We start from the raw sequence: 14,945 nt of genomic DNA on the forward strand, positions 1-14,945 counted from the left end.
ACAACAAGGAATGGTTACAATAGCATTTGTGTTCCTGTATGAGGGATGACCCATAGTTAAAATGCCCCTTGAAATTGCCATGTTCACTTTCATTCAAAAACTTCTTCTGACTGTGAGCCAAGACACATTTTAATGGCTGTGCAACCCTATTTTTCTTCATCAAATAATCTGTAATAGATTTCAACTACAAATGAGTAGACCTTATTTACACTCATTTTCTTTTCTTGGTGAAAGAGATGACTAAAAGTAATCTTTTTTACATTAATTTCAGTATGCTATATGCATGTGCATTATTTGCACATACATGTGTGTGAATGCTCGTGTGTGTGTGTGTGTGTGTGTGTGTGTGTGTGTGTGTGTGTGTGTGTGTGTCCACACGGGCGACTCATGCACACCACAGCTTAAATGTGGTGAGGAGCAGAAGACAGCTTGCAGGATTCTGATCTCTCCTTCTACCATAGGCGTCTCAGGAATTGAACTCAGGTTATCAGGCTTGTCAGCAAACTCTTTCACCTGGTGCGCCAACTTGCAATTGTCCAAATAGTCTGATTTTCAAAAATCTCTTCCAAACTTCAAGTGAGTTAAATAATTTTGAAATTTAGTTATTTAACTATATATACTTCAATAATTTTACATGAACATGCTTATGAACATTAACTAGAACATCTCATTATTTGAATATTTATTTACAATGTGAGTAAATTCAGAGAATGGCTTTTTTTTCTTTTTTTAATTTTCATTAGAAACAAGATTATTTAACATGTCAATCCCAGTTCTCACTCCCTCCCCTCCTCCCCTACCACCCCCCCCAACTAAAACCCTACCTATCAACCTATCACATATCCTTTCTGCTCCCCATGGAGGGTGAGGCCTTCCATAGGGGATCATCAGAGTCTATAGTATCCTTTGTGATAGGGACTAGACCCACCCCAGTGTGTCTTGGCTCAGGGAGTATCCCTCTATGGGGATAGAATGGCTTTTTGATGTGAAAAAGTTTCTTGGATTTCCATAATACTATCAGCCCTCATTTTTTGCTTTTGTTTTCCTTTCCCCAGTTTGCCTTTATTAAGATAAATAGAAGTCAATGAAGTGATTCCTAATGATATTCATCTGTACTCATTGATTGTTGCCTAGCTCTATTGTTATCAATGAGGCTTCATCCAGAAACTGACAGAAACAGATATAATTACTCACAACCAAACATGCAGAGCTCAAAAATTCTGCCTGAAAATGGGGAGGAAGAGTTGTAGGAGCCAGAGCAGTCAAGGATACCACACACACACACACACACACACACACACACACACACACACACACACACAAAGCCCACAGAATCAACTACCTTGGGTTCTCAAATCCTCACAGAAACTAAACCAATAACCAGGGAGACTGCATGGGACTGACCTAGGCTCTCTGAATATATGTTACAGTGTGTAGCTTAGTCTTCTTGTGGGACTCTGCACAGTGGGAGCGGGGCTATATCTGACTGATTTGCATGCTTTGAGAACCCTTTTCTTCATACTGCATCACTTAGTTCAGCCTCAACAGGAGGAGAATTGCTTGGTCTTACTTCAAATTGATACTCTATGTTTGGTTGATAAACATGTGAGACCTGTCCTTTTCTGGAGAGAAACAGAGGAGGAGTAAATGGGCAGTAGAGGGAAGGAAGAGGAAACTGCTGTCTGTCTATAAAAAATAATTAATAAAATAAAAATAAAAAGATTGAATATAAAATCTACGCCACTCATTTTTCTTGTTTGGTAATCCTCTAGGAGATGGAATTAAGATGAGCAAAATAAAGAGGTATATGTCTTTGGAATTTGCACCACGGGGAGATGCTGTCCTGGTACTGCTTGGTGAGACTGAACTGATTGGCTATAAGCAAGGAAACTCTCAGCCCCAGAAACCCTTGCAGGAGGCTCTGCAAGTATTTGCTCCTTTACTACATATTTTCTCAGTACTTCTTTCTTCCTCTTTCTTTCTTTCTTTCTTTCTTTCTTTCTTTCTTTCTTTCTTTCTTTCTTCCTTTCTTTCTTTCTTTCTTTCTTTTTTCTTCCTTCCTTCTTCCTTCTTTATTTCTTTTAATCTTCTTATTTTCTTCTTCTCTGTCTTCTTTTTTCCTTTTTATGATGACTTAGTTTGTGCATTTACATAATAATATACCTTGACTTGTGAGGTTAAGCAACCTCCAGTCTATTTGAATGGAGAATATTTTCAATAGAAGAATGAGGAAAATTCAAATAAATAAAAGATTACCTAACAGTTGTCTTCAATTATGAAGTTAACATTTGTCTTGGAGCATCCTTTTAACATCATGTCTGCATTCTTTCAAAAAAGGTTACCAACCCTGAACCCCTGTGTTTGATAAACCCACCCACATCTTTTCGCAGATTCCATTGACCCAACGTATACTTTACACCAAAGATTCAGAGAAATTTTCCCTTTCTGTCTTGGAGTCCTATTTAAACAGCTAAATAGCTGCTTCATGGAATATTTATCTTGAAAATTTAGTCAAAATTTTGGGGGGATTAATAATCAGGCTTTCAGAAGACAGAAAATAATTTTTCAGACAGTAAGCACACATTATCCTTATTTTTTTCTGGACATTTAAATGAATAACCAGGTTTTCCCAAGGAAAAACCTGGTATAAATGCTTTACAGATGTGTATTGTAGGTTGTAATCTTAACATCATAAAACTGGCAGATGATAGTTTAAGACTTTAAGCTCATGTCTCTACCCCTTCTACTCTCAACAAGTAATGACCAAAGCATTCCATATCTATGAAAATGATGCCATTTCAGAACTAAGGAGTATATGATTTTGAACAATATGTAGAATACTGAAATTGTGGAGGTACTAGACTGACACAGGACTAAGGAGTGAGGATGGAGCTTGTGTCCAGGTGATGACCTAAGGGGATTGCAGGAAGAAATAACTCTCAGCACAGATTGTAACTCATTTTATGATGCATTATTGCAAAACAGCAGATTCACTTCATTGCAGAGAACAAAAACATTTTTAAAGGAGTGAATAATCTTGTGGAAATTACTATTTGTTACAAACCCACAATTGTCTCTGGAAATCAATGCTGCCTTCACTTCTGTTCAGGAAATGGGTTGTGTTGGCAAGGCAAGTTTTGATAAGGATTCAGCACCTCTTCTGTACCCTGGGCTCATCCACCAAAGCATCGGTAAGATAGTATTAGAGCTTTGCTCTGAATCTGTGTGTCAGAGAACAAATACTTCCTACTGTTCTCCCAAACCTGATTTGGACCATGTTTGAGAAAGCATCTGCAAATAACTCCACACCATGCTGACCTCACCAGCATGGTGCTCTTAATTTCATTTTGTACTTTTCTCCTTCTTGAAATGCTAAAATTCTTTGTGTTAACTTACTGTTCTTTTATCTTTCAGTAATACTTTTACATTTGGATGTTTTAATTGTAAAAGACTTAAAAATTAGCAAAGAAATAAAATAAAGCCCAGGTAAAGAAACTCCCCAAACGGAATGTAGGGCGGTCTGACCCAGAAACTGACCAAGGCCACTATGACTTAGTGCCTGGAATTTACCAGCTGCCAACAATTACCATAAGATAACTGGGTACCAAGAATTTCCAGATGGTAACCCTCCCCCAAGGGGCTCATGAAGGAAATAGATTGCCCCACTGGCCAATGTGTCAACATTTAACAAATAGGGTCCTTATGAAACAAAGAGATAGCTACAACTACAGTTTGTTTAGGCAAGATTGATTAGGACATCTTGATGTCTATTGTCCCAACTGTTGAGTTAGGAGACCATCTCATCTGGCCCCCGAAATGAAGAGCCTCCTGGGAACCCATGACTCTGTTCACATACCCAATGGTCAAGGGGTCACCACCGGTCCCCTCCCTAAAGCTTATGGTCACCTTTAAAAACACCTGTGCCTGGAGAACGGGGTTTCTCTCTAGCTTGCATGCTGAGAGGGCCCGTTCATTAAAGACTCTTGCTCATTGCATCAACTGGAGTGGACATTGAGTTCTTGGGGGACAGGCTGGATGGGGAGACTCCTCACCTCAAGAGTCTTTCAATTGTTTATTTTGTATATTTTCACACAACATGTTTTGATCAAAAGTACCCCTCATTTTCTCCACTTCAATTCTTCCCATATCTACCATACTGTTTTTCATTCCAAACTTCAAATTTTATTTTTCAAAAGCCACGGACTTCACGTGGTGTTGTTTGTATATTTGCAGTTATTGGGCCATCTCCAGGTCTATGGTTAGCCATTCGTGAACCACAGTGCTGAAGAAACAAAGACTTAACTTCACCAGTAGCTACCAATTGCCAACAGCATCTCAACTAGGGGTGTGACTTCATGAGCCCTTTTCTATTCTTGCTGGGATTCTGCTAGCTTAACCTTGTGTAGGTCTTGTGCATTTTTACTTAAAGCTTCTGTGAGTTCATGTGTGCAACTGCCTGCTCGTGTTTGGAAAACACTGTATGGCTACAGATGCCTTCCAACTCTGCTGGGAACATCAGGTCCTGGTTCTTGTTGACAGCTAGTTGTCTGCTTCTAGTTTGTCTCATCAACTTCTCATCTGTTCCATTCCAATAACCATTCTTTCATCATTCTGAAGATCTCAATTACACTTGTACCCACTGCAGCCATGATCCTCATTGGGAGAAAAGTGTTCCTTATGACTATCCAAAGTTGGGATTAGAAGATTTCCTCCTCAAATTCCTGCTGAGAATAAGTGCAGGGTCTAGATGTAACAAGAAGAGAGACATCACTGTGTGTGGAGGGACATGGGAAAAGTTATGATTGTGCTCATGGCCATCAATCTCTGTACCACAAGGATCTTCAAAAAAGCAACAAAATGATCCAAGCCTGGGTTGACTATTCATTCTGCACCCTTTGACTGGGCTCCTGTTTCCATTTTGTTCCCAATCGAGAGTGTTCAGAGAAGGAAAAGAGATGACTTTTAAAGTGACCAACCCCAGAGTTTAAGGATCTTTACCTGCCTTGTGAAGGGTCCCTTAGGGTTTTAAGATAGAAATAAGAACTACTGTCTTCCTGTAGTGTACACCAGAAGTTCAAGGATGAATCCTGCTTCAGAAGAGTTGAAGAGAGTCTCTGAGAAACACCATGTTTACATGCACATAAACTAACTCACGATGCTGTTTCCCAGTTGACATATCATCAATGTTGCTGTATCTGGAAGGAATTAAACATTTAAGTCTGGTTAGACCCAGAGAGTATATGGGAAGATAAAACTTTAATAAAGTTTATAGCAGCAAGTATAATGTATATTAATGTATGTGGGGAAGAAAGTTTCTAATATGGCAGATAATGTGAGACTAAACTCAATAAATATAAAGAAATAAGGGACATACACAGGAGTAAATGCAATTAATTGTAAGCAATTGCAAGCAGTTCTTGGAAGTCATAACAATAATATAAAATACTTGGTCTTTGGACATCACCCATATTCATAAAGAAGCATTCAACTACTCACAATTGTACACAAAATAGAGGTCATTAATTTTTCATCTGCAGGTAAAAATAAAAACTAAAAGTGAAAGGCTTCCTCTTCCAGAGGATTAACAGAACACACTGAATTTATGGAAACAGAAGAAAAGGTAAAACTGGGTTTCCCTGTAATAAATCAGCTTTGGATACTTGGGCTATGTGCAGTCACTACTTCTGAGAAAGGCAGGATTTATTGCCATGACTCCCTAGGACATTCCACAAAAGGAAATCAATTCCATACACCACTTTCCGGTCCTGTAATATAAATGAAGCTAAAGTTCAAAATAAAAACCTGCAGTTGTCTTCACTCATCTTGTGAAGTTTCAATGAATTCATAAATTATAGGCTGATAATTACAAATTTTCTTCTTCAGTGTAATTGTATTAAATTAGTATCAGTCATTTTATTACCTTTGTGTGTATGTTTGAACACATGTATGTATGTGGCTGTGTATCAGGGCACATGAGAGTGCAGGTGGGCTTCAGAGAATGATATGTCCATAATTTCTCAGGTGTCATCCACCATTTCTTCTGCTATGGGGCCTCTTAATGGCATGGTGCTCACCAATGAAGTGATCTGGGTTGTCAGTGAGCCCAGTAGATATTCCAGTCTCTGTTTCCTTGGTGCTGGATTCTAAATGTGTACTGCAATGCCTGGTAGAGTTTTACATGTATCCTAGGATTTTAAACTCAAGACCTCATGCTTGAGACAAAAGAATTTTAGAGATATCATACCAGCCTTAATAATAATTTTATTTAATTTTTATTTTTTAAAAATTATTTTTCCTATTAGAATGAATTGATATTTTATGGGATAAAGAAGGTAAGAGCTGTGTGTTAGTATAAAATTTGCTATCCAGTTACTGCTGCGCTGTATATTAAATTCCTGTTACACCATGTACAGATTTATACACAAATCAGACTGAAGTTGAAATGTGATTGAAAAGAAAATTTCAACTTCTCAAAAAGTTAGAATCTTTCACATTACTTACTAAAATTCCTAAATCTCTCCTTGAACTAAATATTCAATTATGGGGGTCAATTCCTAGCCCAGCATCTCCTATGTGGGTCACCTTCATTATAGCCTTTTCTCACCTCTGCCTGTGCCCACTCATTTTCATTCCCTCTGCTCAAAGAAGAGTGATACATATGTTTATCATCTCCAAGACTCTACATCATTTAGTTCTATATCTCACTTTTTAACTGGATTATGTGGTGTTTTGGAAACTAGCTTTTTGAGTTCTATGTAAATTTTGGAGATCAGCACTCTGTCTGATGTGGGGTTGGTGAATATTTTTTCACATTCTGTAGGCTTCCATTTTGTCTTGCTGGCTGTGTCCTTTGCCAGTTTCAGGAGGTCCCCTTTATTGATTATTGATCTCAGTGTCTGTGCTACTGGTGCTATGTTCAGGAAGCAGTCTCATGTACCAATATGTTCAAGGGTACTTCTCACTTTCTCTTCAGTGTGGCTGGATTTAAGTTGAGATCTTTGATCCATTTGGACTTATGTTTTGTGCATGGTGATAGACATGGATCTATCTGAAGTCTTCTACATGCCAGCATCCAGTTATGCCAGCACCATTTGTTGAAGATGCTTTCTATATTCAATTGTATAACTTTAGCTTCTTTGTCAAAAATCAAGTGTTCATAGGTATGTGAGTTAATATCAGGGTTTTCAACCTGATTCCATTGGTCTACCAGTCCATTTTTGTGCCAATACCAAGCTGTTTTCAGGATTATAGATCTATAACAGAGCTTGAAGTCTGGAAGGGTGATACCTCCTGAAGTTCTTTTATTGTATAGGGTTGTTTTTGTTATCTTGGGTGTTTTGTTTCTCTATAAAAAGTTGAGTATTGTTCTTTCAAGTTTTGAGAAGAATTGTGCATGTATTTTGTTGGGGATCGCATTGAATCTATAGATTGCTTTTGGCAAGATTGCCATTTTTACTATGTTGATCCTACCTATCCAAAAGCATGGGGGATCTTTCCATCTTCTGATATCTTCTTTAATTTCTTTCTGTAAAGAATCAAAGTTCTTGCCATCTAGGTCTTTCAGTTGTTTGTTTAGTATTACCACAAGATATTTTATGTTTTTTGTGGTTTAATAGATAGAGAAAATGTGGTACATTTACACAATGGAGTACTACTCAACAGAAAGAAAAAAAAACAATGGAATCTTGAAATTCACAGGCAAATGGATGGAACTAGAAGAAACCATTCTGAGCAAGGTAACCCAGTCACAAAAAAGACTAACATGGTATGTACTCACTTATATATGGATTTTAGACATAGAGCAAAGGATTACCAGCCTACAATCCACTGTGCCAGATTAATCCCTTAGAGTAGGGGAACTGGGCAAAATCTCCTCAGCAAATTGGGAGCCTGGGTGGAGGGGAAAGGGAGCTAGGAGAATGAAAAGGGGAGAAAAGGAGGCGAAAGGAGGACATGAGGGAGCACGAAGGTTGATTCAGGGAAACAATAGAGGACAGCAGGATAAGAGATACCATAATAGAGGGAGCCATTATAGGTTTAATTTGAAATCTTGTAGTAGGAAAATGTGCAGAGATCTACAATGATGATACCACCTAACAATCTAAGCAACAGTAGAGAGGCTATCTTAAGTGCCCTCCCCTCATAATGAGATCCTAGAGCCATCCTAGAGACTTCATCAAGCAGGTGATGGAAGTAGAATCATACATCCACAGCTAAACAGTTAGCTGAACTCCTGGAATCCAGTTGCAGAGAGGGAGGAGTGAAGAGCAAAGGGGTAAAGACCAGACTGGTGAAACCCACAGAAACAGCTGATCTGAACAAGTGGGAGCTCATGGTCCCCAGACTGATAGCTGGGAAACAAGCAAAGGACTGATCCAGACCTCCTGAATGTGGGTGTCAGTGTGGAGGCCTCAGATATCTGTGGGGCCTATTGTAGTAGATCAGTACTTATCCTGAGCACAGTAATGGACTTTGGGAGCCCATCACATGTAGAGGGATACTCCCTGAGCCTAGACACACAGGGGAGGGTCTAGGCCCTATCTTGAAAGATATGACAGACTATGAAGATATCCCATGGAAGACCTCACCCTCCCTGGGTAGCAGAAAGGTTATGGGATAAGTAGGGTGTTAGTGGGGCACAGGGGAGGTAAAGAGAATTAGAATTGATATGTAAAACAATCTTGTTTATAATTTAAATAAATAAATATGGAAAAGACTCTACTTCAAATACTAATGCAATGTATCAATGACTGGCATATTAATTCCTTCAATAGTTGCTTTCTGTGAGGTGAACCCTTAAACAGAATTTCTTAAATATGAATATTTGTATCACTATTGTAGCCAATATTTGATAATTTTCTTAAGTTTTACACAAAACTATAAGCATCTTATAAGTTCCTGTAGACACCACTGGTGAAGCCAGATATGATAATTCTCCAATTTGATTATGCAACATGGAGCAGTGAGAACTGCCATCTGCTACCAGACAGCCCAGATCCAGAACCATTAATCATGTCATCTGTTCCCACTGTCCACAAAGGCTTTGATACATTCAGATATGGCCCATACTGAAGAGGCAGCTATTTGGGTACACCAAAGGGCATTTAGAGACTTAGTTCTTCATAATTAAACAAGGAAAAGGGGACTTTATATATTAAATCACATTTGTTATTCACCTTGCTGAAAAAGACCAATGTCACCCTGAATCTTATTCCTATAGTTCCCATCAGGCACTGCACTGTCTTGTTACTTTGACAAAGTACCTGAGAAAGGCAACTTAAGGAAGAAATTTGTTGTGGTGGCTTCTAGTGGCTGGGACACAGTCCATCATGGTCAGGAAAGTATATAGTCAAAGGCATGAGGTGGCTGTTCTCAATATATCCACATTCAAAAAGGAAGCAGGGCCCAGAACCTTCCAAAATAACAAAGATTTTTGACAGTAAAAGGTAATACTTCTGACAAAGGATGACACTAGTCAAATTTTATAATGTTGGAGAAGTTGATGATTTACAGGGCTATTTTGCCTAGAGAGGATTCTACATATGGATCCAGAAGAGGCTTTACCCTTTCCAAAGAAAAGACTCACTTTCCTTACACTACAGTCCCAGAAAATAAGCAGATGATGTAAAAGGATCTACATCTTTGAATGGTTTTATATTTGCACTCATAATAGAAAGGTATCCAAAATACTGATAAAAATATTATTAGATTCTCCATGAATTCAGAAAATTATTTTCATGGGGTAAAAATGAAGGAAAAAGTTTTTATCACAGAGCAAACATTAAGCCACTCCGGGATGTTCATCACAAGCTGGATAATATAACGAACAAGATAAGACTATGAAGGCACAAAGATCCTGTCCTTCTAACATGTTATGTGAATATTAAAATAATATGGAGATGCTATCCAAAGTAAGATACAGATTTAGGGCTCTCTGCTCCTCCCTGTTCTAGAGACAACAGCATCTTTTCTTGCAGTGCCAGCCTTGTTCCTGTGACGCAATGGTGAAGGTCACCATGAACGGATTTGGCCGTGTTGGATGCATGGTTACCAGTGCTGCCTTCAATTCTGACTAAGTGGACATTGTTGCCATCAATGACCCCTTCATTGACCTCAACTACATGGTCTCCGTGTTCCAGTAAGACTCTACCCTTGGCAAGTTCAAAGGCACAGTCAAGGATGAGAATGGGAAGCTTGTCATCAACAGGAAGGCTGTCACCATCTTTCAGGAGCGAGATCCCGCCAACATGGAATGGGGTGATGCTGGTGCGGAGTATGTTGTGCAGTCTACTGGCATCTTCACCACCATGGAGAAGACTGGGGCCCACTTGAAGGGCCGGTGCAAGAGGGTCATCATCTCTGCCCCTTCTGCTGATGGCTCCATGTTTGTGATGACAAGTACCACAACTCCGTCAAGATCGTCAGCAATGCACCCTGCACCACAAACTGCTTAGTTCCCCTGGCCAAGGTCATCCATGACAACTTTGGCTTTGTGGAAGGACTCATGACCACGGTCCATTCTATCACTGCCACCCACAAGACTATGGATAGCCCCTCCGGAAAGCTGTGGCATGGTGGCGATGGGGCTGCCCAGAACATCATCCCTGCATCCACTGGCGCTTCTAGGCTGTAGGCAAAGTCATCCCAGAGACGAACGGGAAACTGACTGGCATGGCATTCCGTGTTCCTACCCCCAATATGTCTGTCGTGCATCTGGCATGTCACCTGGAGAAACCGGCCAAGTATGAAGACATCAAGAAGGTGATGAAGTAGGCATCCGAGGGCCCACTGAAGGGCATCCTGGGCTACACTGAGGACCAGCTTGTCTCCTGGGATATCAACAGTGACTTCCACTCTTCCACCTTTGATGCTGGAGCTGGCATTGTTCTCAATGATAAATTTGTAAAGCTCATTTCCTGGTATGAAATGAATTTGGCAACAGTGTGGTAGACCTCATGGCCTACATGGCCTTCAAGGAGTAAGAAGCCCACCCTGGACCATCCACGCCAGCAAGGACTCAAGCAAGAGAGAGGCCCTGGTTGCTGAGAAGTCCCTGTCCAACAACCCCCACATTGATCATCACCCTCACAGTTTCCATCCCCGACCCCCAAAATAAGGAGGGGCTTAGGGAGCCCTACTCTTTTGAATACCATCAATAAAGTTCACTGCACCCATCAAAGAAAAAAAAAGATACAGATTTAGTTCAATTCCCATGTAAGAATTAATGATCTTTTCACTGAAATGGCAAACAGGAACATTTTACAATTTATTCAACTGATCCTGAGAAGAAAATTCCTCCAGACAGACAAACAATAAAAACGCAAGAAAACAGGAGCATCACATTAACTGACTTAAAAATGTGAAAACGATAGCAACCAAAACAACATGACACTGCTTAGAAACAGACAAGTAGACATTGTAACAGAATACAGAATCAGAAATTAATTCACACATTATGAAGAACTGATATTTGAAAATAGTGCCAAGAACACATAAGACAGAGAATCTCTTCAAAAAACAGTGGTGGAAAATTAGATCTAAATTACCAAGAGAATGAAATATTCTCCTTTTCAGTACATAAAAATTCAATACAAAATAGACTAAAATTCCAAATGTAAAACTGAAATTTTGAGATTACTAAAGATAACACATGGGAGACACACCAAAATTTTGATATAAGCAGTGATATTTGGGTAGGTTTCTCCACAGCAGAGGAAACTAAAGGTCAAATGTAAACCGATCTTGAGCTGATGGCATATACCCTGCAAATGAAATAATCAACAAAGCTTCAAACTCACTCTTCTCATTTGTGATTTATATCCAGAAAGAACACAGGGAACTCAAGAAACTAAGTACAAAACCACAATCCCAGATAACATGGGCTAAAGGTCTTAACAAGCTTCTCTAAAGGTGATATGTAAATGGCCAATCAGTAATCCAGAAAATGATCAGTATCTATAATCATCAGGAAAGCAAACTCAAGCCAAAGAATATAACATCTCACCCAGGTGAGATCACTCTCATCTCAATTATTAAAAATAGGAGGCCATCATGCCAGATAGGTAATATAACCCAGAGTTTGTTTATCCTTTCATTGATCACAATAACTAAGATCGGAAATGAGTCTAGGATTTGACAGTGAGTAAATAATTTTAGTCAGGTACACATTGGAAGACTATTCAGACATAAAATAGCATAAATCCTGTCTTTTGGAAAAAAAAAACAAAACAAGTATGGGACTTTAGGACATCATATAAAGTGATCACAATATGAATGTAAACATCAATGTCATAGAAGAATAGAGTCGAGAAATGGTCAAGCACAGTAGGTTAATCACTATTTCAAACAATCTGTGATACATTTAATATTATTAGAAGCATTCAGAATTCCCAGCACCTGAAGACCTGAGAAAATGGTATGCCTTCTTACCCCATGTCCTCTATAACATGAATACGGCTGCAGGCATGTACTCTTCAAACCCACGTGCCATGTCTCAATTGCAGAGAGGTCTAGAAAGATTCCTTTCCTGGAAGAAGGCCTGACAATTTGCCCTATACATAATGTATCACAGGTGTCTGTTATTCTCCTGGTAAGAATGACAGACACCTGCACTGGCTAATTGCTTTTACTAGATGACACTATAAAACCCCTGCATCTTATTGGCAGGCAGGTAGATACAGATCTGAGCAAGGCTGTTAGACTCAAAGTCTGAGGACAAGGAGGAAGGCATGCTAGCTTCTCTGATACTTGTTTTTCAGAGTGATGATACGAATGATTAAAATAAATGCTACTATTTTGTCCCAGGGAGCTGTTTAGGTTTCAAAACTATGACATAGGTGTACAGAACAGAGAACAGTTAGAAATGGTATATTTCTCATTAGGTGACTCAGAAAGCAGTAGAGAAAAGAACTTTTAGACTTGGAATCAGGATGTCTCTACAGAATTCCCTGCAGAACTATGATGTTAGGGATCAGATGAAGATACTGGTTTCACACTTCTCCCTTGTTTCTTGTGCCAATATTTTTACAAGATAGCTAGCTGAGTGCAATTTTCTGGCTCTTTTCTCTGGAAGCAGATACTGAGAAACTGTTGTGTGCAGAGAGTTTTAATAAGTCTGAAAACTCAACCCATAGGGGTAGAAGGATTGCAAGCAGGATTGTGGAAAGGGAGCAGTGAGCTGTGGAGCAGCAATTTTGATGTAAAGAATGTCCACCATGCACTGAAACCATGAGGTCTAATCTTGAAAAGGGGCTCTGTTAATGGAAAAGGGACATGGCACTGGTAGTCTAGTTATTTTCAGAAAACAAACTCTCAAAGAATGATTCTGTCCCTACTCTAGGGTCTAGGGAAAAAGCCTTTCTGTTTCAAAGAGAATAGGTTCCCCTTACCCACCCCATTGTACTGGGCTCTTCCGGTACTTTCTGTATCCCAGCAACACTCTTCCACATTCTATAATCTTGAACAAAAGGCTCATCAGAGGCTCTGTGGATAGTCTTAATCTGCACATATAATAAATGAAAGGAGAACAATTAGATTGTGATGTAAGATACAAAGACTGCTGGACTCATTTCTCAAGTGTGCATCTTTTGTCTCTATCTTATTCTGTCCTCTCTCTGGGACTCTTTTGGGACCCATAACGACACAGACATATCTCCTCAGCAGAAAGTCTCCAACTCCCAGTGCTTATCATGATTTCCACAATTATTAACTCCACAGTCATGCAAGACCATCAAGAGTGCTTTTAAGAAAGTGTTATAATTGGTTAATGGTAATTCAGGAATGTACATTTTTGCTGACTCTATTAGGCTATACCTTAAACAAGTGAGGTTTTTCAAAGACTGTTACAAGGTCATCTAGGCAGCTTAAGAGAGAAAATTTTCCTTTGTGTTCTGTTCACTAATATACAACTGTAGGAACAAGAATATGATAGACTCTATGCAAAGTACTGGACAGTGTTTAATAGTCCTGCAGGTCACAAATTCATATAAACTCTTAGGCAAGCAAGAGAAACCTGCTAGTCTGCATTCATTTGGTAGTTCTTATCTGTAATCTCTGCAATCTGATGATGAGACAGGAGGATTACTATGTGTTTGAGTTGGGGATATACTGTGAGTCACAGGTGAGCTTTGGTTATATTCAGAGACTAAAACAATCTATCATTTATCTGTCTATATCTATTCTATCATTTATCTTCTGTCTGTCTATCATCTATCTGTCTGTCTGTCTATCTGTCTATCTATCTATCCATCTATCCATCTATGCATCCAACTTCTGGCCCACCTACCTGTCCACCCACGCACCCACTCATCTATGTTTTTAGCTATCTGTGAATCTTCATCACATCATCTTTCTCTTTATTGTCTACCATATAACTACCATCTACACATATCTGTCATCTGCTCTACTATCTATCTATCCATATATATATTTCATCATATAGTTGTTAACATCTGTTATCTATTTCCTATTTATCCTCTGTCTTCCATCCATCATCTCTGTGTCTGTCTAACTCTCTGAAAGTTTTAGAAACAGGGAAGGGAGAGCTTTGCTCTCCCAGGTCACTGGTGCAGAAAGTTGCCTATGGTTCTCTTATGGCCATGATTGCTTTCAGCTACTGGAGATCAAACTGTAGGTAAAGCATCATGTCTGTCTTTCCTATTTGCACATGGATCAGGCATCTTTCATTTTTTCACCTAGAAATTCTAGAATGCTCCTGGACTGATGCTAGGGCCTGAGCTTATTATGGTTCAGATCTTGTCCACAGACACAACCACAGACAGCATTAAGTGGACCAAGTGGGTATTAAATTTTAAAAAAGAGAGAATTGGTTGTAAACAGTAGTGATAAAAGGTGAAGGAATTGAAAGGGATAGATTGGCATGTGTATTTGCTCAAAATACATTATATGCATGTGAATATTAAATGAAATGTTTAAAAAATCTCAAA

General features: G+C 39.1%; 1 pseudogene; it reads left to right on the top strand.

The window, feature by feature from the left end:
* Positions 1–10,001: 10,001 nt before the first annotated feature.
* Positions 10,002–10,982, top strand: LOC100758468 (annotated as a pseudogene).
* Positions 10,983–14,945: the final 3,963 nt, after the last annotated feature.

Source organism: Cricetulus griseus, chromosome 3, assembly GCF_003668045.3.
Source record: "Cricetulus griseus strain 17A/GY chromosome 3, alternate assembly CriGri-PICRH-1.0, whole genome shotgun sequence".
Classification (NCBI taxonomy): Eukaryota; Metazoa; Chordata; class Mammalia; order Rodentia; family Cricetidae; genus Cricetulus; species Cricetulus griseus.